General features: G+C 35.7%; 4 pseudogenes; all 4 read right to left on the bottom strand.

The window, feature by feature from the left end:
• Window positions 1-2,623: 2,623 nt before the first annotated feature.
• LOC143561941 (protein HOTHEAD-like) lies at window positions 2,624-4,868 on the bottom strand (annotated as a pseudogene).
• Window positions 4,869-6,214: 1,346 nt separating this feature from the next.
• On the bottom strand, window positions 6,215-6,608 carry LOC143561952 (protein HOTHEAD pseudogene; annotated as a pseudogene).
• Window positions 6,609-18,115: 11,507 nt separating this feature from the next.
• Window positions 18,116-22,069, bottom strand: LOC143561962 (protein HOTHEAD-like; annotated as a pseudogene).
• Window positions 22,070-23,574: 1,505 nt separating this feature from the next.
• LOC143561973 (protein NPGR2 pseudogene) lies at window positions 23,575-25,585 on the bottom strand (annotated as a pseudogene).
• Between the last annotated feature and the right edge of the window lie 1,953 nt (window positions 25,586-27,538).

Genomic DNA, 27,538 nt, shown 5'->3' on the forward strand with positions numbered 1-27,538 from the left:
TGAAAAAGACTTCTAAGAGAGTCGTCGTCGTCTTTCAGGTGCTTGAAGAATGTAAGTTTTGAGACTGCCTGGTTCAAATAAATTGGCATTATTTATACAAATTGAACTAACATAATGACCTGGACTCCTTGAGACTCATATGGCCATTTTGGGCTTGTAATATATAGCTGTGAAACAAAGTCCCAGAGCTACTGGACAAGGTCATTTCAAAATCTGGTCTTCAAGGCTTCAAGCCCACCATGTTTCTTTAGCACTGACCGTTTGGTTTTTGGTTTGTTATCAGAGGGATGTCTCATGCCCCCTCTTTAACGGCTTGTTTTTGAGTTTTTTAACCAAGGAAAGAAAAGGAAATGAGAGGGAAGGATAAGAAAGGGAAGGGAAGGGAAGGGAAGGAAATTTTTTTTAATTAGGTGTGTTGTTGAGTTGGAAGGAAATTAGAGGAAAGGAAAGGATAACTATGTTAAAAAATAGTTATCCTTAGTAATCATCCCATTTTTGGGAGGATAACTTATTGGAAAAATACATTAATTTAAACCCTCATACTCCTTTCCTTTCCATCCTAAAAAAAACTCAAGAACATCCATTTTTTAATTATCCTTAGTTTTCCTTTTCTTTCTCTCCTTTAAAAAAACTCAAGAACATGGCGTAAAACATGAAAGAACTCCTTTTATTGAAACTTCATTTTGAGCCATGAGAACCTCTTATCGGTTATCTTATGGGACATCGTCAATACCTCGCTATCCAACAGATAATGTGAATCATGGCTTTGCTAGACATGCCGAATGTGGTGGCCTTTTAAGAGGTTATGACGGGACGCCCATGGAAACAAAATGTAGATATTTTTGTTTGATGATAATTAGGCTCTTAATATAGATAACTAGAGTGTGCCCCCCCATAATGGCATTGTCTTTTGACTTACAAGACCGTCGTCCATTGTGGATTAGCACCGCGGGCGCCATCACCATCCATGTCGGCCGCCACACCCCCATTGTGCTAGCCCGTTCACTCCTTCAGGAGCTACTAAGTGGAGTGGTGATATGATCAATTGCGTCTTTACACCCTCAACAAAATTAACTTTAGCACCAAAGCTTATTGGAGGCTAATCAACTTTTTTGATATTGCTAGACACTAGCCTTGATTAAGATGGCAATGGCATAATAGATTTTCTTTACGTGTTGAATGTTACAAGGTATTAGAAAACGATTCAAACTGTGTTGCTTACTCATTGTAAAATTTAGAAAAATATTCTGAAAACAGCAATTTTAATTTTGTGGTTAACACTAATCTCTTATAGCTTTAAATCTTGAATAGACAATTTTCCGTAGGGTTGTTTTTCAAAGTCATATCATAAGAGACATACACGTATCTTAATATGGGAAGGCTGACGATTAGGTGATACATACTCATGATGAGACAAGTAAATAATAAGTGGATTAGTATGTTCCCAAAAAATAACCCAACAATAACCAGATCCTCGAGGGCAAATTGCACATGTAAGAACCCAATCAAATCGGTTGCAAAAATCATTGAGTCACCTGTAATAACATATCAACCACACAAACAAGAACATAACACGTACATATGAATCTCTAGAATACACAAATTAATACGTCTTGGAGTCACATTGAGCAAATTCAAAAGCAACATCATGAAGAACCAAGCTCTAGGCCTGCTTAAGGCTATAAATGGCCCTCCTCAACAAGCAAGCATGATAATGAAGCAAATCAACAAAGCTAGGAGCACGTGACACACACGTACACAATCTTAGGTGGATCGACCTCCATAAAGAATGGAATTGTTAATATTAGCATGTCGATCAAATATCTCATTCATATGAAAAGGCAATTGAGAGACTTAACCGCAGCACATGGGGTTAAGATTATTTAAACGTTTTCCATTTTGTCAGGATAACAATATTAGTTTAAATTGAGAATCATGAACCCTTAACTTTGATAATGTTAAAGATAAAGCAACATGTTATATGAATTGCTTAATAGAAGATAATCATATATGCCACAACATACAAGTCCCTACACACTCAAGTCATAAAATATATATACTACAAGATTATGCCAATTAATGCCAAGACATCAAGATGTGATGAGGAATTTAATGGGCAATACATGCCACAATGCAAAACTGATATATGCTAAATTGATCAACAACAAAATGGAGTTTGGTATAAAGATTGAAATCGAGTCAACAAATCCCTACACGAGCAATTAAGTCAACTACCGGTAAAGGTAATATATCCGTAGATGAGAATGAGAACAATCTAAAACGTTGAATTCGAATAATATATAATGTTTTCTTTTTTATTTTTTATTTTTTATTTTCTTGAAGCTTCTTGAATTTTATATAAGAATTTTGTATTGTTTTTGGTGATTCAGTTCCTATTCAAATCAGTTTTGGAACCTTATTTGAATTCTGTTTAAACTTTTAATTCAAATAACCCAATTCAAATAAACCAAATAACCCGTATAAAGAGATGAACACCATGTCAAAATACATCAATAACAAGTGCCATACTTAATATTTCCTTACAAGGAACAGACTTGGACTTGGTAAATGAATAGCTACTATCTTATAATTAAACTTAAATGTGACAGTCACTTTGTTGATTTCAACTTGCAAGCCGTTGGCCTAGTATCGTAACTCCCATGTACCTGCATTGATCAGTTTAAAACCAACTTATCATTATTTACTAGTTGGCAAATAATCTTAAAAAATCATAGAATAAAATGATAATTATAAGTAATAACCTTCCAAGCATTAAAACACTAGCTTGAGGATTAGTTCCTGGCGAGTTAAGCAACGTTGATCCATCGATTACCCTTACCGCGTCCACACCAAAAACTTTATACTCATGATCAACTACTTTTCCAATATGACAGCCACCATGATAGTGCCATAAAGTCCTTACTGTGTCTTTGCAATATTGTTCCAGTGACGAACTAGTATTACCGTGTACGCGCAGATTCATTGGTAATTTCATGTTTAGATCAAGAATATCTTTGCTTGTCATATTGGCATACGTGTAGTTCGAGAATGCTTTTGATTCTACTGCTTTTAGAACGGTTCGAATCCCGTGAACACATTTATGCACATCTTCAGGTTCCTTGAAGTAGTTGAATGTTACTGATGGGTTGTCTGTTGGGTTACGGTTTTTAATCCTTAGCTCACCATTTGATAGAGGACCGTTAATTTTATCAAGTATAAACCCACCCATCTGCAAACAACGCATAGGTAGATCAATCCAACATCTCCAAATTTTCTTTTAATGTTGCAGATTCTAGTACTTACCTGAGGGGAAAATCCCTGATATGCTGAAGCGTTTGCGGAGATAAAATTACTACCTCCTGCATCTTCGATGTAACTACCAAACCGAGTAATACCAACAAGTTGGACTATGGTTGACTTGACCGCAATGGGAGAAGGAATGAAGATTGAGTTCATTGGGTTATCCGCCATGCCTTTACCAACGAAAGGTTGCTCAAGCACGACTTTAATCTTGTGTGCACGGAGTTGTTCTTTTGGGCCGATGCCACTCAACACCAAAAGTTGTGGGCTTCCGAGAGCACCAGCAGATAATATGATTTCATCCTTTTTTGTACCTTTTAGATATGCCTTGTGCTTATTCCCGAATGAGTCTTCAAACATGACGCCATAAGCCAACGGCCTTGATTTTCCTGTAAAGAATCACAATTTATGACATGGAACAATAGAATGCTTGCATAGAAATGGATATATACATGCCTACCTTTAATCTTAAATAAGATTTTTTCAACAGTTGCGTGTAGAAGAACCGACAGGCCTTTGGGATTCGCATACTGCAGCAAATTTGCAGCCGTATGCCTCGTCCCATTTTGGTCAAAAATTGAACCACCAACTTTAGTTCCAATGACATGATCAAGACTAAATCCATTATCAGGTTTGACTCCAGCTTCCACTAGTGCAGCTTTTAGTGCCAACTCCCATTTATGCAGGGTGGGCTTATAGACCATTACTTTTTCTATCCACTCGTAACACTCGCGAATCAAACTATCATTCATTAATCTAGCTTCCTTATTGTACTTCTGTTCGCCACGAGAATAAAAACCAGCATTAATAGCCACCCAAGACTCGCGCACGTGCATTTACAACACCTTCTGAAATAAATCGCTGAGACGGAGAATTTGGAGATGTATCCGAGAAGTAGGAACCAAAATTTGATAAGAGGGTGATGTTGGGATTTCCATAAGGTGAGCCACCACGTTCAAGAAGTAAAATCGAGTACGTGGTGGCTAATGGGATCCCAGCAGCGCCGCCCCCAATGACAATATAGTCATAAAATGAAATTTTGGGAGCTTTTGTTGCTTCATGCATGAAGGCATAGTCTGTAGCTGTATTTAATTGACATTAGCTTCATTAATATACGAGTCACACATAAATATAAAGAGGAACAAGTTGTTGATGAAAGGGTACGTACGTATTTCACCGATGCATATATGATTTAAGAAAATAATGGTTACGACAACATATATCATGGGTCTCAGCAACATATATTCCATAGTATCTCAGTTTCAGTAAATCTATCAAAAACTATAGATTTTAGTGATCTGTTGGTCTTGTTTAAATAGAAGTGAAATACTAAGGATTAACTTATAAAGACAAGAAAAGTTGTGTGCGGGTTGGATAGGGACAGCCTAACCATTTTGATGGCCTAATGCATATAAAAATTTAGGGCCTTATTCAAATAAGAAAAAAAAGGATTCGTATTTTTTGATTTTTTATTTATTCCGCTTTACATTTAATCAGATGAATAAGTTAAATATGAAACTGAAATAGTTCTATTTCTCATTGGGCACTCTATATTTATAACCTAAGCTAGTACATGACAATTTTAGATTTGCTTCTTAAAAGAAACCTAACAAAATATAAATGTGTTGAAACACCAATTGAAGGTAACTTGATTGGAAGATATTGAAAAACGTCTTGTGGATAACCCACTTACATTGGACATTTTCAACATGGTCATTTATAATTATAATGTTCATATATTATCCTACTTGTGATCGAAAAAATGAGTCCCATAACTAATAGAATGTTGAAATTTAATATTCTAAACTCGAAACAATTTTATTCACAACTGAGAACTAGTGTATACACTCAGGTTATTGAATTAATTTTTATTTAAGAAAAATGAAAAATATTTTAAGTATAGTTAAAATTATTGAGTTAATCCTTCTCTTTTAGAAAAAATAATTCAATTGAATTTGGAAGTATGGGCTCTTGAGCTTTCCTCCCTGATTAGTCAGGGTAAGATGGAAAAAAAACAAAGAAAGAAAGGAACTTTTTTTTAGAAGTAGTGTCTTTTTCAACTAGGTAATCACTTGGGGCTAACCATTTTTTTTTATCACAAATGAGATAGTATCAATTAGCCAATAAATATTTTCTTAGGTGTGTGAGTGATGGTTTAAAAAAAATGTAAGAAAGGTTGTCAATCAAAAACCTTAATTCTATATGATATTAGTGAATAATGATTAATTCTATTTGGTATTAACAAATAAGGGCGAGTTGGCAAAAACTCACGTGACAACATGCTACTACTTCATCCTTATTTGCCGATACTAAATAGAATTAACATTTTTGTCAATATTATATAAAATTAAAAGTTTAAGAGTATTCACTGACATCATATATTACATTCTTTGAACATGCTATATCACTTGCACACCTAAACAAAAATACTTATTCGTCAATACTAAGTGCAATACTAATTGCTACTGCACCATTTATGATTAAAAGAAAAAGTCATCTTCCAAACTCCAAATGATTGTCATCATGAAAAACACCCTACTTCTAATTTTTTTTTCAAAACAACTAAAAATTTAAAGAATAAAGAAGAGATGAAATTAAATCCTATCCGTGATTGACCACATGCAATAGAAGCGTGGGATTTAAGTTAGAAACAAAACATGCATGCAATTGCATATTTAGATTTAACTAAACAAAAAACATTACAAATTAACAGAAAAAAGGTAATGAAAAGTGTAAAAAGGAACAAGAACACGTTAAACTACTTATGTTTGATATATATTGTGCCTTATTTCTACATATCCTCGAAATACAACAATAACCAAGAGTCGATTTTAATGTGTTGTACTAATTACTAAGTTATAGATAACAACTTGGTGTAAATATATAATATCTTCTCACGAAATTAACACACGGTTCACTTATTCTTGTAAATTCCACTTGCAAGTCGCTGGCCTAGTATTGTAACACCCATGTACCTGCATCAAGATTATAACATCTTAAAAAATCATACGGTAATTGTTTAGATGACATATTTTAAAACTTAATTACCTTCCAAGCATCAAAAGGCTAGCTCGAGGATTAGTTCCGGAGTTTATTAGCGATGAACCATCGGTTACTCTTAGAGCATCCACGCCAAAGACCTTATAATCCGGACCAACTACTTTTCCAATATGGCAACCACCATGGTAGTGATAAATAGTCCTTACAGTGTCTTTGCAATATTGTTCCAATGATAAACATGTGTTGCTACGTTCGCGCAGGTTCCATGGTAATTTCATGTTTAGATCAAGAATATCTTTGACCGTCATATTGCAATACTTGTAGTTCGAGAATGCTTTAGATTCAACCACGTTTAATATTTTGTCTTAATCGCATTAACACATTTCTCCAGATCTTCGGGTGCCGTGTAGCTCAGTTGGTTAAGGGGTCGTAAGACTTGGAACAATAACATAGAGGTCGTGGGTTCGAAACCGATCCTAAGTGCCAATCACCTTGCTGCTGAGTGAGGCTGATTTACCTCTCACGTGATGGACCTGGGACGGTCTGACGTTGGCCGGTTTGCGTGTCCGGAACAACACGTTTTGGAACAATAAAGTAGTTGAATGTTACCGATGGGTTGTCAACTGGATTAAGGTTTTCAAGCCTTAGTTCACCCATTGATAGAGGACCGTTAATTTTCTCAATTATAAACCCGCCCATCTGCAGACAACAAAGTTCATGAAATTTACTTGTTATTTTCTTGTTATTAATAGTTGCAAGTAAAATTTTAAATACGATAGACGTATTGTAGTTACCTGAGGGGAAAATCCTTGATAAGCTGAAGGGTTAGCATTGATCAAATTATAGGCTTATAGCCACCAGTTCCCTTGATGTAGCTACCAAACCGAGTAATACCAACACTTTGGACAACAGATAACTCGACTGCAATGGGAGAAGGAACGAAGATTGAGTTCAGTGGATTATCCGCCATGCCTTTACCAACGAAAGGCTGCATTTGAGGCTTGAAAACCATTACTTTTCTGTCCATTCGTAAGACTTGTTAACCAAACCTTCGTCCATTAATCTAGCTTCCATATTGAATTTTGTTCGCCGCGAGAATAGAAACCAGCGTTGATACAAGTACCACAGCCCAAGACCCGTGGGCGTGAAAGTACGACACCCTCGGAAATAAATTGTTGGGAGGGAGAATTTGGAGATGTATCCAATAAGTCATAGCCAAAATTTGATAAACTGGTGATGTTGGATTTCCATAAGGCGAGCCGCCACGTTCAAGAAGTAAAACTTTGTAGTTCACAGATAATGTGGCGGCTAATGGAATTCCAGTGGTGCCTCCACCTATGACAATGTAATCATAGAATGAAATCTTCGGAGCTTTTGTTGCTTCATACATGAAAGTATAGTCTGGAGCTGTAGTTCAATAACATATATAGGTTTGATAAGTTGATAAAATATTAAAATTTATAATATGCAATCCAAAACAAGTTGTCGAATTGAAGAAGATAGAAAGAGTGCATACGTATTTCAGCGACACACGACTCATGGAAGAAAAGGATGGCTAAGAAAAGTTTTATCATCAGTCTTGGCAACACATAAGCCATATGAACAGTATATATTTCAGTTTCGCTTAGTTATGCAAATGCACAAAACTGTTTCCGGTTGAATGTTAAAGTATCCTCTTTGCGAAGTTAGAGTACGAAGGATGAGTCAATGGTCACATAAAAGGCTCGACCGCATACTGAAACTGGAATGCAACTTATTACTTATATAGGGAATATGAACGGATTCTAGCCTCACATGCCCTCTTCTTGAGGGCAAAATATATAGGTGAACAAAACTTTGAAATGGAAGCAATTGTAATATGATATATGTTTGCATATTATGTGAAAACTATCACGAATTGTCATGTGATTATGCCATGGAGTGTGTTAATTAGAGGCACCATTGAAAACTTGATTGTCAAAACCAATTACAACATTGTAAGAAACTTTCATATTTGGTAGTAAAATTGATGGTTGATATAAGATTAGCCGATTAGTCTTATTAATAACTAATGAACATGTAGGGTCAAGTTATTCTACGAAGGGGAGGAAAAATGAAAAGATTTCTAACAAAAAAAACCTCAAAAAATAATGAAAAATTAATTAAAAAATCATAACTTAAAATTCAATAAAAAAAAATAAAAAATGTAAAAACGCGAAAATGTTTCACCGTCTTTCTCATTCTCAAAAAATAAAACTCGAAAAAGACACAATATTGAGGAAAAAACATCATTGTGTCTTTTTATTTATCATTGTGTTTTGTGTTTATTTTCGTCATTGATTGTGTCTTTTTTTTATTTGATGTTGTGTTATATTACTCAACATTGTGTTATATTTTGTTCGGCATTGTGTTAAATTTTGCGACCTGGTGTGTCTTTTTTTTATTTATCATTGTGTTGTTTGTTCATTTTCGACATCATGTCTTTTTCTCGACATTGTGTCTTTTCGTCGTTTTTTTGGAGCGGGAATGACGGGAAACAATTTGTTTTTTTTTCATTTTTTATTCATATTTGAGCTATGATTTTTTAATTATTTTTTGTTGGAGAGTTTTTTGTGTGACTGTAAATCCTTCTCACACTTCCCATTTTTGTCTCCCTTTGTATTTTACCTTTACCCTGAATATGTAAATGAAAATAAACGGTCAAATGATTGAATGGAAACAAAATAAAAGTATGTCATGATTCATGCCTTGTGTTAAGTTAATGATGAACATTTAATATAAAAGCAGGTTCCATAACCTTTAGGTTGAATCTATAAATGGGTTGTGAGTGTAGTACGAAACTCTGGTATTTTAGAAAGCTAGGAAAACTAGAGATATGATATGCACTCCAAGTGTTTGATGATACACGTAGTTGAAAGAATTGATAATAATCCTCATTGGTCAATGATAAGTAATGAAATTGATAGATATATATTTGAAGTTGGAAAGGGACTATTACATATTATTAAGTTGAGTGTTAGTGAATATGTTAGTTTAATACTATATGCTTTGATGTATCAATAATTAAGTTGATGTGGTATGTTTATAATCTGAAGGATTTGTAAGAGGATTGTATGTTGGCTATAGGTGGTCAACAGGCTGGTACAAACATTTAAGGACAAGCTGGGAACACTGATCACCAATTTCCTAATTTGTTAGGTTTGTTAATCTTACATGAGAAATTGAAATTGTAGAAACTAGTTAAAGTAGTAACGTCGAACAAGAGGTAAATTAGTTGTGTACGTTGGCCTCTTTAGTAAACAAGAATCAGATGCAGGTTGTGATCTTCTTGTTGAAAATATACGCTAGTGACGGGTCATGGTAGATTACAAGGTTAAAGGTGAAACCATAGACTTCAAGGGTAATATGTTAAAAGTTGTATTGAATTGTTTACATTGCCAATAGTTGATCCAATTTATTGATCTTGACCTGTTAGTCTTTAATTAAAAGATTTGATTTGATTTGATTTGATTTGATTTGATGTATGCCAGTGAAAACTCTTATGGTTAAACATGTACAATATGGTTCAAGAGTGAGTATGTAGTTCCTACATATTTGGTTTGAACAAAAACGACATTTTTACCGGGTGTCAGCGTAGACTATGTTGACCCGGCCATAACCTACCTAGACAAAGTGTCACTCATTTATTTTAGAGCTACGCTGACCATTACCCCAAGCCAGCTTAGCTCACACCGACTTACCAATTTTAAAGGTTTTGCACATTTTTAAATGGAAAATTGTTTTTTTTTCTTAACTATCGTCTTTTGGTCACTGTCGGTCCCAACTAACGAATTGGTTGCTGACGGTCCCAACTTTTAACGCATTTGTTCCTGACAGTCCGCGACTAACAGAATTCTAACGTCGTTAGTTTCAGGTCGCCGGAAAAACGGTTTTGCCTGGAAAAAACACATTTTTTCCCAAAAACTCAACAATTTTGTCTCAAACATCATGGTAACTTTGTATCGTACATTTATGAACATTTTTCTAGTAAAAGCCCTAATTATTGAGGTCGCCGGAACCTAGAACCATTGTTGGAATCAGTTGATAGTGCTTAAGTGATGGTGGTTGGTTGGCGGTGAGTTAATTGGTGGTGGTGGCGGTGTTCAGGTGGTGTTTTCCGGCAAAAAAATTGACTTTCCCAGCCAAAAACGTTTTTCCGGCGACTTAAAACTAACGGAGTTAGGATTCTGTTAGTCGCGGACCGTTAGAAACAAATACATTAAAAACATTAAAAATTGGGACCATCAGTGACCAATTCGTTAGTTGGGACCGACAATGATCAAAAGGCAATAGTTGGGACCAATCAAAACCAATTTTCTTTTTTAAATTGGGACTCGTATGTGAATTAAATACATGATTATAGGCACATGTTATACTAATAATTATTTTTGGGTGCTAAAACGTACCTCCGTCCTCCTCCAACAGGTGCACAAACCGGTTTAAAAACCCAAAACCGGTTTGGGTTAAAACCAGTTCGGTTTGATCAACAAAAGTCAAAACCGGTTTATGATCGGTTTTGGTTCGGGTTGAAACTGGTTTCTTACCATGTTACGATAGGCTTCGGTTCGGGTTTTGACCGGATTCGGTTCGGTTAACCGGTTTTGGTGTAAAAAATTACAAACCGGTTCCGAACTTATGGCTTCAATCGTATTCCGAACCAGTTTCTACATAATCGGTTTCAAACCGGTTCAGTTTCGGTTCAATTTTCGGGTCGGTTCAGTTAACCGGTTTATTTTCCCACCTCTACCCCCTCCCATCCATTATTACTAAACATACCCTCCCTCAAGTTTTACATTAATACGATTTAGACCTTTTTGTTGTTGTTTTTGTTATTTTCTTATCCTTTATTATCATTAATTATGTTTATAAAAGCAAATTTTTTCTAACTTATGTTTAACATGTAAAACAAAAATAAAAACTTAATAGTTTTTTATTTGATATTTTGAGAGAATTATAAAATAAAATAAGAGAGACTAACATGTCAATTATGAGGGAAATGAAAGTTCAGGAGGGTGTATGGTTAGCAAGAGAGGAGGGTACGTTTAGCCGGACCTAGGGCTGTTCAAAAAGTTCGCGGCTTGTGGCTCGCTCGAAAAAAGCTCGGCTTGAAAAAGCTCGATTCTAAATGAGCTCGACTCGACTCGGCTCGATTTCTAAACGAGCCGAGCTCGAGCTAGGGTCAGCTTGGCTTGTAGCTCTAACTCGGCTCGTTGGCTCATTTAGATTAAACCCTTAATTTTAATATCTATATATACTAATATCATACCAAGAAATAAATAAATAAAAATTATACATAGATTATGTCACTCGATACCTAAAACATTATAAAAGAATAACGAAAATAAAACAAATAAATTTATAAATTCTCTAGTTTATAAATTTTATATAATATGTATGTTAAAATTATATTTTTTGTATTTTATATATCAAAATTTGTAAAATATAAAATAAATAAATAATAAATAATAAATAAAAAATAAAAAAATTAAAGGAGTCCGGCTGGACGAGCTTGAGCTCGATTTTTCCGCCCGATAAAGAAAATGAGCCGAGCTCGAGCCAACTCGATTAAGTTCGAGTTCAAGCTCGAGCACACTCTGGCTCGACTCGACTCGGCTCGTTTACAGCCCTAGCTGGACCCTTAATTTTGTTTTCACAAGATAAAGCTCTATTATGAAGGATGAATGATCGAGACTTGGATGAATGAAAAACATAGCATCTCTAAGAATTGTCTTTTGTAATTAATCAAATGTATAGTATTGTTTTTGAAACTTGGATAATGCAGCTAAATAAGGAAAACGGTGGATTTGAATAACAAACTTAATGGGCACGTTAATTCGTTATGTTTTAACAATAAAAGAACATTTTCAGGGGCTTGCATTTCCACATCTTGTCTATAGTTTTTAATATTATTAAAACTAGGGTGCTAAAAAGATTTCTGCTAGAATTTTTTTTTTTTTTCTAATTTAGTTGTTTAGTATTTTTATGTTAATTTAGGTTGCTATGTTATTTGATTCAGGTATGCTATTCACGTTTTAAGTTAGGTTTGCTAATTTAGATTTTTACATTGTCTTATGTTAGTTTTGGTTGCTATCATCAACCATGAATCGGGCTTGCTATTCACTCTTGAATTTGTTTTATGTCAATTAAGGTTGCTATTATATATAGGGTCCAATTTTGTTTGCTAATTAAGTTGATTAGGCTTTTTTAATGTACTTTAGTTTAGGTACGTTGCTATATATCTGATTTGATTCAGGTATGCTATTCACAGTTAAGTTAGGTTTGCTAATCTAGTTATGTTGATATGTATAAACACACGCGCGGGTAGAGGTGATCAAAAAAACCGGTCCTCGAACCGGTTTGCCGGTTTAAACCGGAAACCGGTTTTTAAGAAAACCGGTTTACAAACCGGCGGTTTATATATCGGTTACACAATTTGGAGCCAAAACCGGTTTTATAACCGGTTATAAAAAAAACCGGTTTTTTTTAATAACCGGTTATTAAAAAACCGGTTTTTTTAATAACCGGTTTTTAAAAAACCGGTTAACCGGTTTTTTTATAAACCGGTTTTTGACCGTTATAAAAAAACCGGTTAACCGGTTAAAAACCAGTTTTTTTCCCGTTGAGTAACGGCCATATAGCCGTTTTTTATAATTTTTGACCGTTTTTTTTTTTCCCCATTTTACCCCCACAAACATCTATATATAGCTTAGGTTGGGTATTGGTTAGATCACACTCGATTATACAACTCCAAACGCTCTAAACGTTTATTACATACGCGATTATTTTGTTATCTCACGCTCAATTATACCACATTACCACTCCATACGCTCTTATTTCGTAGTCGATTATCATGGCCTCCCAAAGTGCTACTTCATCCGTCAACATGGGTGCCTCGAACACGGGAGAAACGGTCGTTCGGGTCATCCCCACGAAACGAAACCAAGATGTTTGGCAACATTTCGACCTATGCGAAATGTCTAACGGTACCCAAAAAGCTCGATGCAAACATTGTTTGAAGTTTTATGGCAAAGATGCAAACTCCACTTTAAGAGCGCATGTACAAAGGCCCTTTTGCAAGGCCTTGAAGGACGAATCGGGAAGTAGTTCGCAGCCGGAGATGACGAATCAAGGAACGGTGTTTACGTACGACCTTGAAGCGGTACGTCAAAAGTTTTCAAACTTTGTGATTCAAAATACACTTCCTTTCAACCACTTCGACAACCCTCAATTCACGGAGATGATGCAAAAGTATGTTCAACCACGCTACCAACACGTAAGTCGTTCGACCCTTAGAAGAGATTGTCTTAAAGCTTGGAAAAACGCTAAATCCGAACTAATTTCATACTTTTCAAACTTACAAACTGGTGTAAACTTAACAACGGATGTGTGGTCGGTACCTAATGGTTCGCCCGACTCATACATTTGTGTGACGGCTCATTGGGTTGACCCCGGGTCGTGGCAAATGATGAAACGAACCGTTGCGTTTCAATTGTTTGATTACCCGCACACGGGTAGAAATATTTTTAAACTCTTGGATAAAGTCATTCGACAATACAAGATTGAAGATAAAATCTTTTCAATTTCGTTTGATAACGCGTCCAACAATACGGCCGCGGTTGGCCATTTAAAATTAAAGTATAAACCTATTTGTGATGGAGCGTTTTTTCATAGCCGATGCATTGCACATATTATCAACTTGGCCGTGCAAGATGGGTTAAACGTGATCGAAACGCAAAGAAACAATTTTAAAAGAATGTTACGAGATGTTTTTAGCAATAATAAAACATTTTCAAGATACAAAAAATTTTGTGATGAAGCTAATTGTCAATGGTTGGGGCCCAATTGGGATTGTCCAACAAGATGGAACTCGACTTGTGATATGTTTGAGAAAGTCATCCAACAAAAAGAATCACTAATTGCGTTTCATCAAATAATGTCAAGTAGGGGTAAATGTGCACCGTACGATCCTAGAAACTGGTTATTGATTGAGATCGTTACGGAGGTCCTTCAAATTTTTAAATCTTGCACAACTAGTTTATCCGGGGTTTACTATCCAACAAGCCCCATTGCTTTACCAAAAATTGCTGTCATGTGCACAAAGTTGAGTGAACTTCATTGTAGGGGTGCACCTTATTTTGATATGGGTGTAAAAATGAAAGAAAAATTTAGAAAATATTTTCAACAACTACCCGCTGTTTTGACATGTGCTGCTGCGTTAAACCCTTGCATAAATGTTGGTGGTGTTGAAGCTTTAATAGAAAAAATTTGTGATGAGCTAGAGTTAAACGACGATCAAAACCCCTATTATAACCAAACTTTAAAGAATGCTTTCAACACCACCTTGTCTAACATGTATGATGTTTACCTTACAAAATACGGGTCGTCTTCCCAAATTCATGACTCGTTAAGAGCTGTTGCCCAATCCCAATCCCAAACCGACCTTGAAATGGGGATGTACTACATGATTTGGGAAGACGCCGGTAAACGTCAAAAGGTAAACACCCCAAGCAGTGAACTTGGAAGGTATGGTGGTACCAACTTTGTGAAACACATGACTCCAGATGAATTTAGAAGTCTTGATTTGCTGGCTTGGTGGAGAGGTAAGGAGGATGAGTTTCCGATCCTCGCCGCCATGGCCAAAGATTTACTAACGGTCCAAGCTTCCACTGTAGCTTCGGAGTCTGCTTTTTCTGTTTCAGGCAGGGTTATATCGATTAGGAGGACTCGACTCACTCCACCAGCTGTAGAGATGTCTATTTGCTACAAGGATTACTTGGACTCTTTAGATAGGGCACAACATCAACGCTCACTCGAGGGGGAAATGGACTATGAGGCGGGCTTGTATGAAGACGAGGTCAATCAAGGACACACTCAACCAATGACCGATGAAGAAGCCGCGTACGACGATTACCTAAGGAATAGCTCGGGATCGGGTAGCGATGAAAATAATGAGTAAGAAACAGCAAGTTGTTAATGTAATCGTGTCTAAGCATTCTTTAATGTTTGTATTTTTGAGTTACGAATATGCGATAACGATTTAATGTTTGTATTTTTAATGTAAAAGCTATAAATGAAAGTTATGTATTTTTGAGTTACGAATATGCGATAACGATTTAATGCTTGTAGTTACCGTTTTGCCTTGTAGTTACCGGTTTGTTTATACTGTGAAAAAATAATGGTTATTTAAAAAAAAAAAAAAAAAAACCGGTTAACCGGTTAGACCGGTTATTAAAAAACCGGTTAATAAAAAAACCGGTTTATTAACCGGTTCTAACCGGTTCCCAAACCGGTCCTAACCGGTTTGACCGGTTATGGTTTTCATACACAAAAACCGGTTATTAACCGGTCCGGTTATTAACCGAACCGGTTTTTTTCCTGGACGAAAAAAACCGGTCCGGTTAATAACCGAACCGGTTTTTTTAAAAAAACCGATTTGTGCACCTCTACGCGCGGGGGAGGATCATGTGAAAAATTTAGTGAAAAGTGCGAGAAATGGATCATAACCATAACCATGCCATGCATTGAACATGTATAATCAATAACACACAATATAAATGACAATCATGTAGTAACCAACACCTAATTGTAAAATGTTTTTATGAGAAAAAGGATATTCATGTTTTGTGTGTTGGACCGATAAAATCAAATAATCAGTTCGTCTTTTTACCCCCCCCCCCCCCCCCCCCCCCCAAAAAAAAAAAACATTTTTATCAAAAATTCCGGTTACCATGTGTCCATTTTACACAATCAATGTCATCACAATGTATTTACTCATTAAACATATTTTTAATATACATACTTCTTTGTAGATTCGTTTGTTTCATTATTTCTAGTTTTGTTTTACGTGCAAATGAAAAAAAAAGTTTAAGACCTACATGACACACATAAGTAAATAATTGAGATTGTTGATTTCAGCTGATTGTAGCAACAACAAAAACTATGAAGTTTGAGAAAGAGGGTGTATTGTTTGTAACAATGATTATATGAAAATTTTAATTTGAATTAGTAGGAGGATGCATCACTTAGACTATTTTTTATTTATAAAATATTATACTTTTAATAAATTATAAGTATTGACAATGTCAGTTTAGTTTTTTACAATATTACATGTAGGTATGTTAATCTGATTATTCAAATACATATAAATTTTATATAGGAATATGTCAATCTAGTTATCCAAATTATTATCCAAATGCCCAAATGATTATTATTTACCATAAATAACAGCACACTTGTTACTAATATACTCGCATTAACCCAATTCTACACACTCGCACATATAAACGCACACACATACGCATACGATGGATACTTTGTGAACTCACTTAAATTATTTGAGAACTCGAAATAACTCTAATGAAACAATTTTCTAAAAAAGTTATCAAATGTATTATAAGTTACATCTAAAAAAAATAAAAAATAAAACATGTGTGGATCAACTTCGGGCATAGATGTAATGTATATGCAAACATTCGTTACACTTATACAAATTACATTCTTCACATATAAACTTCCATTACAATTATTTTAGTAGTCGATCCACATATTTTTTTATTATTTTTTTTTGGATGTAACTTACTTTTAATACATATGAAAAAACATTTTAAAATATAATTGTTAAATGGAGTTCTATCGAGTTCTCACAATTCAAATCAGTTACTGTAAAAATGAGAGTTATCGTATAAAGGATATGAAGGCATCAGAATGCGAGGTGCGCAGGAGATGGGAATTTCGTCTGAATCATCAAGTCGCACTGGTTGAATAATCTGATAGATTTTTTAGAATGCTCCACACTAGCAAATGGTTAAATCCATTTCTATGGCAGCATCCGTACTCTCGAAGAGCCTCGCACTTGCTTTAGCCTTCATTCGTCCGTCAAGTGCGCAGTTATAGAGTTTGTTGAACATAGTAATCTTGGGTTTCAAATCCCTCCACTTTAAACTGACTTGGTGTTCCGTAAAATATACCACACCAAAATTTTGATGAAACTCCGTTAAATTTTCATTCAAAATCCCCCATTTACCATAGTGTGGATATCTGAAACATTCATCAAAGTTCCCGCCAAGGGCGCTTCTTCGTCATCAGTATTCTAACCAAAAATGCTAATTTCAGTCGTTACCCGCAATGGTGGCGACGGTGTACCTGCTTCGGCTACCACCACCCAATCAAAGGTACATTGAAGACGCCCCTTCCCCCTAACAATTACCATTAATAGGTTCAGTGACTGAGACTGAGGGGGGTAAAACACATTTTTCAAGATGGTAAACTTGAACTCAAGATCTATTAGACATATATCAAGTGTTTGTCATGTAATCTAAGAATACATTGGTGTTTATATTGGGTAGGAATGCCCAAAAACCGTTTAAACAGACTAAAAGGTTGTTTGTTTACATATGATTCATTCAGGCTTCAGTTTGGTTCCAAACAGAAAAACACTCTGAATGGTCAAAATTGAGTCTGAAACATTCAGACTCAATATTGTTGTTGAATGGGACTGATCTGGCTCATTCAGATCTGAATGAACTAAACAGACCCTAAACCACCCAAACCAAGCAAAACCGGTCACTTTGATTACGTTAGGGGTCATAAGGTTCGGTTTACGGTTTGAAAAACCGGGTTTTGTGGTACAATTAATATGGTTTGGAAATTGGAATTACCGGCTGATATATTAATAGGAATAGAAATAATTGGATCTATATAACTTTTATAAAAAGTAAAATAATTTAAACCTAGCGCCAAACTTAATATTTCATACAAAGTTAAAGAATACAACAAACTTCAACTTGGTGTACAAAGTTCACTTATTCTTGGTATTTGCACTTGCAAGCCGTTGGCCTAGTATTGTAACTCCCATGTACCTAAATCCATTTAAAACCAAATTATCATCATTTACTTGTTGGCACATGACCTTCAAAAATCATATCAAAATTTTAAGCCGGCACGATTTTCTCTTTTAACATTCGAATTTAATTACCTTCCAAGCATCAAAAGGCTTGCTTGAGGATTAGTTCCGGGAGAGTTAAGTAGCGTTGATACGTCAATTACTCGTAGGGAGGCAACACCAAAAACCTTATAATCCGGACCAACTACTTTTCCAATATGGCAACCACCATGGTAGTGCCAAATAGTCTTTACAGTGTCCTTGCAATATTGTTCCAATGAAGAACTTGTATTACCATGTACACGTAGGTTCACCGGTAATTTCATGTTTAGATCAAGAATATCTTTGACGGTCATATTCGCATACTTGTAGTTCGAGAATGCTTTTGATTCAACCACTTTTAGAATTGTTCTAATCCCATCAACACATTTCTGTAAATCTTCGGGTTCCTTGAAGTAGTTGAATGTTACGGATGGGTTATCAGCTGGATCAAGAGTTTCAATCCTTAGTTCACCCATCGATAGAGGACCATTAATTTTCTCGAATATAAAACCACCCATCTGCAAATAACAAAGATCACCACCATATTGATTTACTGCCTTTTTGTTACGTATATCGCCAAATTTGATCTATTTGATATACAAATTCTAGTTACCTGAGGGGAAAATCCCTGATAGGCTGAAGGGTTCGCAAAGATCAAATTAAGGCCGCCAGCTTCCTCGATGTAGCTACCAAACAAAGTGATGCCAACAACTTGGAATATGGATGCCTCAACTGGAATGGGAGAAGGAATGAAGATGGAGTTTTGTGGGTTATCTGCCATGCCTTGACCGACGAAAGGTTGCTCAAGGACGGCTTTAATATTATAGGTATCAAGTTGTTCCTTCGGACCGATGCCACTCAACACCAAAAGTTGTGGGGTTCCAAGAGCACCAGCACATAATATGGTTTCATCCTTTTCTCTACCCTTTAGAAAAGCCATATGCTTATTCTTGGCAGAATCTTCAAACACGACTCCATAAGCCAACGGCCTTGATCTTCCTGCAAATAATCACAAGAGATTTAAAGTTGTTAGCATAAGAATGGATATAATATGCCTACTACCTATGGTCTTAAATAAGACTTTTCCAGCAGTTGCATGTAGCAAAACAGACAACCCTTTGGGATTTGCATACTGAAGCAAATCTGCAGCGCTATGTCGTGTCCCATCTTTATCAAAAAGTGTAGCAGCCAATTTAGTCCCAATGATATGATCATAGTGATGCAGTCATATCTTTTATATATTTAAATTTCAAATTTCCTAGTTTATCTTATTTAGTTTCCAAGTTTTATAATTTATGGTTTCTATATATTAGGATGTAAGGTTCTTTGTTAAGAGAGTTTTTTGGTTGAATATTAAATATAAGAACATTGTTCTTGGAACTTCGGTTCGATTTATCGTCTTTTTATTAATCATGAGTCTCTCGAGCCATTGATTGCTTCCGAAACTGCATCAGTTGGTATCAGAGCTTTTGGTTCTCAAATGGCTCGACGTGGGGGTGAATACTTTCTTGATCGTAGAGTCGCCGGCAGAGGCAACGACATAAGTGTTTTCTATTCACGTGCTCGTGGAGAAGATCGACTACCTACTCGCAAAGTCGCCGACCGAGGCAGCGGTGGAGTCTATTTCGACCCACGGGATCTTAAGAAGATCAAACAACTCCAACAACGAGTCCGCGATCTTGAGGAGATCAAACGACTCCGAAAACGAGTCCGACATCTTGAAGAGATCAAACGGCTCCGAAAACGAGTCCGCGATCTCGAGTTACAACGGGAGATACGCAAGGCGGAAACCGAGTCGAGCACCATCGTCTGGGACGAAGGTGACGACGGAGAGGAGCATCGTCATCCACCTTTGAACCGATGTATGAGGAGAAGTCTGGTCAGGAGATTTTATCGAGAGAAGACAGGACGAGGTTCGATGAAGTTGGAGGGGAGGAGGAGAAACCTTTTGTCGTTGGTTTTATGTATGCGTCTCCGCCCGTATATGACGAGTATGGAGATGAGGATAATTTGAAGACTGATGTGGTGGCTGATGGTGGTTCTAGACGGTGCAGCAGCTAGTATTGGGAAAAAATAATGGTGATAGGCCTAATCAACCGATAATTACGGACTTTCAAAATGGAAAAAATATTCAAATGAAGAAAAGTATGTCAGGTTTTAATAATAATAAGGATCTTCATATTGATATGAAGGGTACATTAATTGAGAATATAAGGCTCATGCATCGAAAATTATGTGAAAACCACGTTGAAAAAACTATTCTACAGCAATGTCTTTTAAGTCCTTTACTTTATTCCATGGGTGGTGTTTTTTCAAATGAAGTGGTGCCACAAAATAAAGATGCTAATCTGGATCATGGATGGAAGCATGGGATGAAACCTGAAGTTGAAATGTTTAGGTGGGTCGTAATGATACTTAATAAGAACCGGGTTGATTTTTCTTTTGAACCCTGTAGATTGCCTTTGATATTTTCAAGTTTTCTTTTAAAGATTTTCAAGTTGTCCATGAAAAAGAACAATGGAGCCGATTTTTTATCTCGGGTAGTCAATGATTTTTTCGACGTTCTCAAGACTCGAGGACGAGTCTTTTCCGAAGATGGGGAGAAGGAGGTGGGGAGAACTGGCAACCCGGTAGACCTAGGTGGTATACGTTCAGAGTCGCGTGAGGCGTTTTGCAAAGTTGAATTGTTTGGGTATGTCATGAAGTTAATAAATAAGGAGCGCGTTGATGTTCCATTTGATCCCAGGGGCAAAACTCGAGGACGAGTTTTTTTTTTTTTGAAGAGGGAGTATGATGCAGTCATATCTTTTATATATTTAAATTTCAAATTTCCTAGTTTATCTTATTTAGTTTCCAAGTTTTATAATTTATGGTTTCTATATATTAGGATGTAAGGTTCTTTGTTAAGAGAGTTTTTTGGTTGAATATTAAATATAAGAACATTGTTCTTTGAACCTTTGGTTCGTTTTATTGTCTTTTGATTAATCATGAGTCTCTCGAGCCATTGATCGCTTCCGAAACTGCATCACATAGATAAAGCCATTGTCTGGTGTGACCCCAGCTTCCACCAGTGCGGCTCGAACTGCCGACTGCCACCTCTGCAATTCAGGCTTAAAAACCATTACTTTTTCTACCCATTCGTAAGACTTGTTAACCAAACTTTCATCCATTAATCTTGCTTCCATATTGAATTTCGGTTCGCCACGAGAATATAAACTAGCATTAATCGAAGTACCACCACCCAAGACTCGTGGGCGTGCATTTACAACACCCTTGGTAATAATAAATTGCTGAGAGGGAGAATCTGGAGATGTATCCGAGAAGTAGGATCCAAAATTTGATAGACTAGTGATGTTGGGATTTTCATAAGGTGAGCCGCCGCGTTCAAGAAGTAAAACTTTGTAGTTAGCAGATAATGTGGTGGCTAATGGGATTCCGCTGGTGCCACCGCCAATGATAATGTAATCATAGAATGAAATCTTTGGAGCTTTTGTTGCTTCATACATGAAGGTATAATCCGGAGCTGTGGTTTAACTAATAACATTAGCTTCGGTAAGTTGATACAGAATCAAAGTAAAAAAATATATAATACCAAACCAGTTATTGAATAAGAAAGAGTACATACGCATTTCAGCGAAACATAAGTCATGGAAGACAAGAATGGCTAGGAGAAAACATATTACCAATCGTGCGCATACATAAGCCATCCAAACAGTATCTCCGCTTCAGTATATCTCGGTATTTATCTACTGATATGTTTTATGATTTGTGTGTTATCTGGAAACTGGAATGCTACTTATTATATAGGGCTTTGGAGTTTGGAAACTGTAAAAGGTTATATTTGGCTAAACATTTACTGTTTTCAATTCAAATATTTATGTTAAAAACACATTATTCCCTTGTTAAACAGCATGATAAGGATCCATAAACAAATGGTTTGGAACCAATAATATTGAGATCAATTTATTGATTATTATGAACCTAATTGATACATTTTTTATGTTCTTGTTAGGTTTGCTAAATGCTAATTTTGGTTGCCATGTCAGTTAGCTATTCGCAGTTAACTTAGGTAACCATGTCAGTTTGCTATTCACAGTTAAAGCTAGGTTTGCAATATGTTTCTCTGTTCTTAGTTAATTATTGAGAATTTAGATTTAATATATTAGTTTTTAACATATGTTTCTCTTAGAAAGCTATTATTTGTTTTAAAGGGATCTAAAATCAGTGTAAACTATATTGTTTTCGTTGTCAAAAATATTAAAAACCCATATATCAAAAACATGTATCATGTCCCATATACTGATTCAAATTTGTCAACAACAAAAAAAAAATTGCATTCCCAAGCTATAACATATATTGATGCAATCTTACTCAAAGCATATATATTTAAAAACTGAAGACTTGCTCGATGTTCAAGATCTGAATACTTATATTATTAGCTTCTTGTTGAATAATATAAATAAAATCTTCAATAGAAAAATCCTTGAGTCATTAAACCAAGTGACGTCACAACAATCGAGCGGCTAAGTGGGCCTGGTAACAAGACCCCGTCATCACTTATCTTTCAACTACTAGGTTGAGTTGGACCAATGGTTACCATTGCTTATCTGAACGGTTCAATAGGTTCAGTTTCCATTAGTACACCTGCAGCCTCAAAGCAATCAACAGCTTCTGTTAGGCCAGCTGGACCCTCATCTTTAAGAAGCAGGCCTAGATTATACCATGCGGGAGAGTGCATCTTATCGACCCGTAACGCCTCATTTAAGAAGCTTCGGGCCACAGGCCCAGACTGCCCACCGAGCTTCCTGAACACACCAGCTATGGAAACAAGACTCTGCACATGAGCAGGATCCACGTCTAACGCGCGTTTATAAGCTTTTAGAGCTTGTTTGTGGAGACCTTTAGCTTCATAGAGCAAACCTGCAACAGTAATCATATTGATTAACAAATAATGGACTTCAATATTTTTGGACAAAATTGTCCCTAGAAAGAGAGGGGGGGAGGGGGGGTTCTAAACAAGTTTCTGTTGAACTAGTAGGCTAATTATAGTATTGTAAGAAAGGGTAAATTTGTAATTAGATAAAGGGATTATCAAAAACGAACCTATGGTATGTCGTGTAGAAACCGAGTAGTCACTAATAGCCTTTGAATTCACTAGGCATGCGTCGGCATCAGGCCATTGAGATAAACTTATATAGACTTTAGCAAGATCATTCCATATTTCTGATTCCAATCTTCTATCACCAAGCTAGCAATTATAGATAACTCATTATCAAAATATATATCAAATATGAAATGTTGCAGTTTTTTGTTACAGTTATAATGTATGTAATTTAAAGAATGATTGAGAAGTTATCTATGAAATTTAAAGAATGAATCATTAAAAGTACCTCATGACGCTTTTCTGGCGATCCAAAACTTTTACACTTTACTTGAAGAACCGCAAGAACGCGACCGTATGTCTGAATAGCACATTTTACTTCTCCTTGTGCAAGTCGGAGCTTAGCCTTAGTTCTTAGCAGTTCACCCTGATCCCAATATTCAGTCTGATCTAAAGCAGCATTGATAATACTCTCACCATCTCCAAACCGTTTTTGTGCAGACAATATTCTAGCCAATAGCATCCACCCTTTAAGGTGGGACCCGCCTTCCAAACTAAGCATACGATTCGAATAACTGAAAGCAACATCTAGATTCCGTTGCTCAGCATTTTCTAAACTAAGATCATAAAGAACTCTCGAGTCAACCATTCTAGTCAACCTCGCAGCTGTTTCTAAACACTCTAGTGCTTCATTTTGTCTATCAACTCTTTCAAGATCTGTCAGTGCCAACCTTGAATAAGCCGAAAGTGAAACGCCCAAACGATAATAACCAACACTAACCATTTCGTCGTGTTTATCTTCTAAAACTTCAATAGCTCTCTTGGCAGTAACTACACCTTCTGAATAATTACTATTTTCCCCATGGATTTTTGAAGCCATTAATAAAGCCAACGCACAATTTGGATTCGCGTTTTCGTATATATGTTTCAGCAAATTTAAAGCGGACGAACTGTCACCTTGTTCATAATAACAAAAAGCTAAAAGTAGGTTCTTTTCATTATCATCAATAACGGCTGGAAGCATTTCTTCCAGTTGTTTACCCAAAAACCCGAGTCCACCACAAATGGATAACGCGTAAGAAAGATGATCTAAAACAGATGGATCCGGCTCGATATTCTTTAAAGAAACTTTTCTTAGCAGAATCATTAAAAGTAGAATAGCCTCTTCTATGTTACTTTTGGGTACGAATGAAGCATCGGTTTTGATCACTAAATTAGGTGGATAAGCTTCTTCTCCTCCACTGTAGAGAAGATAAACGGCAAACTCCTTTTGAAATTTTGCTATTGTTTGTTTGTTGAAGTTCCAGTGGTGAAGTAGGGCCTGCCGGTACGACAAGATTGCTTTGTGGTGCATGTTAGCAAGTTGCCATAAATATGGAAGTAATTCGAGTGCGTTAATTAGTGTGTCTTGTAATTTATGCTCAGAATCAAAATCAATGTTTTCAGGCAAGCCATCTGGTAAAGATGATTGCATGATGTCGAGAATAACTTTGCATGATTCAGCCGCTTCTGCAATTAATAATACAAAAATGATTAAGTTATTTGAAATACTAGATAATCAAAATCAGTATCCAAAAAACTAAATACTGATTATCAGCGCCTTGAAAGCGCAGTAATCAGATTATAACTTATAAGCACCTAAAGTAAGCTATAATTACCATATAATTAAAGAGAATACCTCTATACCTTCCAAAAATCTGCAACGATTTTGACTTCAAATAAGCTGCTTCAAGGAGTAAACTCACAGTATGTATAGAGAATGGTGGAGCACCATAGCTATTTGAGCGTGTATGTTCAGGTTTACGTATATCAGCAAGACTAATTTTAATCTTGGGAGTAATTGCAGCTATATTTATCCCATCAAATACACGAAGAGCCTCTTCTATGTTCCCTATCTGATATTCATATCTTCCTAACACTGCTCTTGCTTCCTGTATAATCCATAATATTTACAGTTAAATATCATAAAAGAACCCCTTGTATGTTCTTAACCAAAGCAAAGATTTAACTTATGTTAAGACTTGTTTGAGTCAATTAATTTGATGCACAAATGTTAGAGAATTTACCTCGAAGTTCAACGGATCACTCCCTTGAATTGATGATTCTGCTTCTTTAATATTACACTCATCTGACTTGTTTTGATTCTCAATGATAGGTTGAGAATAAGTAGTTGCTGAAAAATATGCCGTAGCTTGAGCATGCGTGTTTGTTGGATTTGTATTCTCTTCATCTGCAGGCTGCATCACTTTTAAAACAAACACGAATATATGAGAGACTTAAACTCATATCATGACGATCACGGAACCATTCAGATAACAGATATTATGATGATCATGGAGATAAATTCACACAATATATATATGTTATAAAAACATGAATTAACACAAACTTATGTGAGTTTATAACTTTTATCACACTCCACATGAATCATGAAAAAAAAATCTCTAAGAAGTTCATATATATGTTGAAATCTGTGTTACTAAATTTATAAAATCCAATGATATAGCTTCAACATGATTATATAAAACCAAAGGGTGGTGCAGTGGTAAGCACCTGATTTCCCTTTGTCATCAGAGATCCCGGATTCGAATCTTGTTTTCATTAGTTTTCTACCATAACCTTTTAAAGGTCACGTGCTCAGCACAAATTGCTATTTACCTATTGGCTACCAAAAAAAATTAATAAATAAAAACATAATCATATAAACTACCAATTCAATGTAATACAACCCTAACTAGAATGATCGACTACCATACGAAACAAGCATCCAAATTAATTATTTGTAACACTGTTAATGAATTACTTTAAACGGAATCATCATATTCAGCATTACTAATTGATCATTGCAAAAACAGAAATTACACATAAAAAGGATATTAAATAACCTTTAATTCTTTGTTACGTGTTGAAACTGCTCTAAAATTAAATGCCTTTGATCAACGCCTAATGATTACAATTTTCATGTTGGGACATTTGAAACTGCAGAAACTATTGGCGTTGCAAGATTTGGATGCCAAACAATGATTCCTTGGGGTAAATAATATTATGTGGTCGGTCAAAGCTAAAAACATGGGACTGGCTCGACAAAATCTTGAATCGGTTTTTCTTAACAAAACTATCTTGAAATAAATACGGTTGATGTTTCAAAGAATTTTATTTTTTTTCAGCAAAAATATAACTGTGGATGAAAATCATAAACATAATATGATTATTATTATTATCATTATCATTATCATATGGTTATTATATCATTATCATATTAGTATTATTATATCTTATGTGAAAAATATATATACACATCAACCCTTGGAACATGTCATTTCGTGAAATTTTAACTAGTCGAGTTAACATGTCAGTAGGTTAATTTTTTGTCACAAGTATGTATATGCCAAACAAGTTTCGGTACGATACCAGGGTTTTATTGACATATACAAGTGCGTTGAATGAGTGATGATATATAAGTAACTTTAACATTTAGAGAGATATGATAACATAGACACAATGATTCAAAGTGATTCAGGTGTGTGTTAACAAACTCACCTTATGTCTTCTACTCCTTGGTCAACCACCAAGACTTTTATTTTATTTCACTAGTCTTCTCACTAGATATATAGGAAGAGATCAGAATGTAGAAACTTTTCTTCAAGAAAATAGAGGCCAGCATCACTTCTTCCTTGTCACAGTGTGGAATCAATCATCACATGCTTCTCGCTTTCAACGAAGTGGTCGTATTTTATCTTCTCACTAGTATAGGTATCGACCACATAATTTGCTCTTCTTACCAAGTTAGTAGTGATCAGTGATCACCATTAATTACAATATCATACGAACAATCCAAACGTTTAGACCTAAAGTTTATTAATAAATAACTTGTGCATCAAGAGTAACTATGATACTCAAGTAACCTTGCAATCTTTGTCACGTTGTTCTAAAGGTTTAGACGCATTGTTGCATACATGTTCTAAAGTTTTGTTCCATACTTAAAAGCAACCACAATTACAGTCAACCCCCCCCCCCCCCCAACCCCATCATGGTGGCGCCCCGACAACGTTCGCAAGTTCTAGAAACGTCAAGAGCTGTGAAAGTCACGGGTTTCATTTCGCCCGAGGTTTATATTAGGATGCTTACTGTTTAGGTAACCACAAGTGAAGGTAATTTGTGATTTAACTATCTTACTTCTTAATGTATCATGTAGG

This window comes from Bidens hawaiensis, unplaced genomic scaffold (assembly GCF_021521415.1).
Source record: "Bidens hawaiensis isolate Kalapana, Puna unplaced genomic scaffold, B.hawaiensis_p1.1 tig00001179_1, whole genome shotgun sequence".
NCBI classification, from domain to species: domain Eukaryota; kingdom Viridiplantae; phylum Streptophyta; class Magnoliopsida; order Asterales; family Asteraceae; genus Bidens; species Bidens hawaiensis.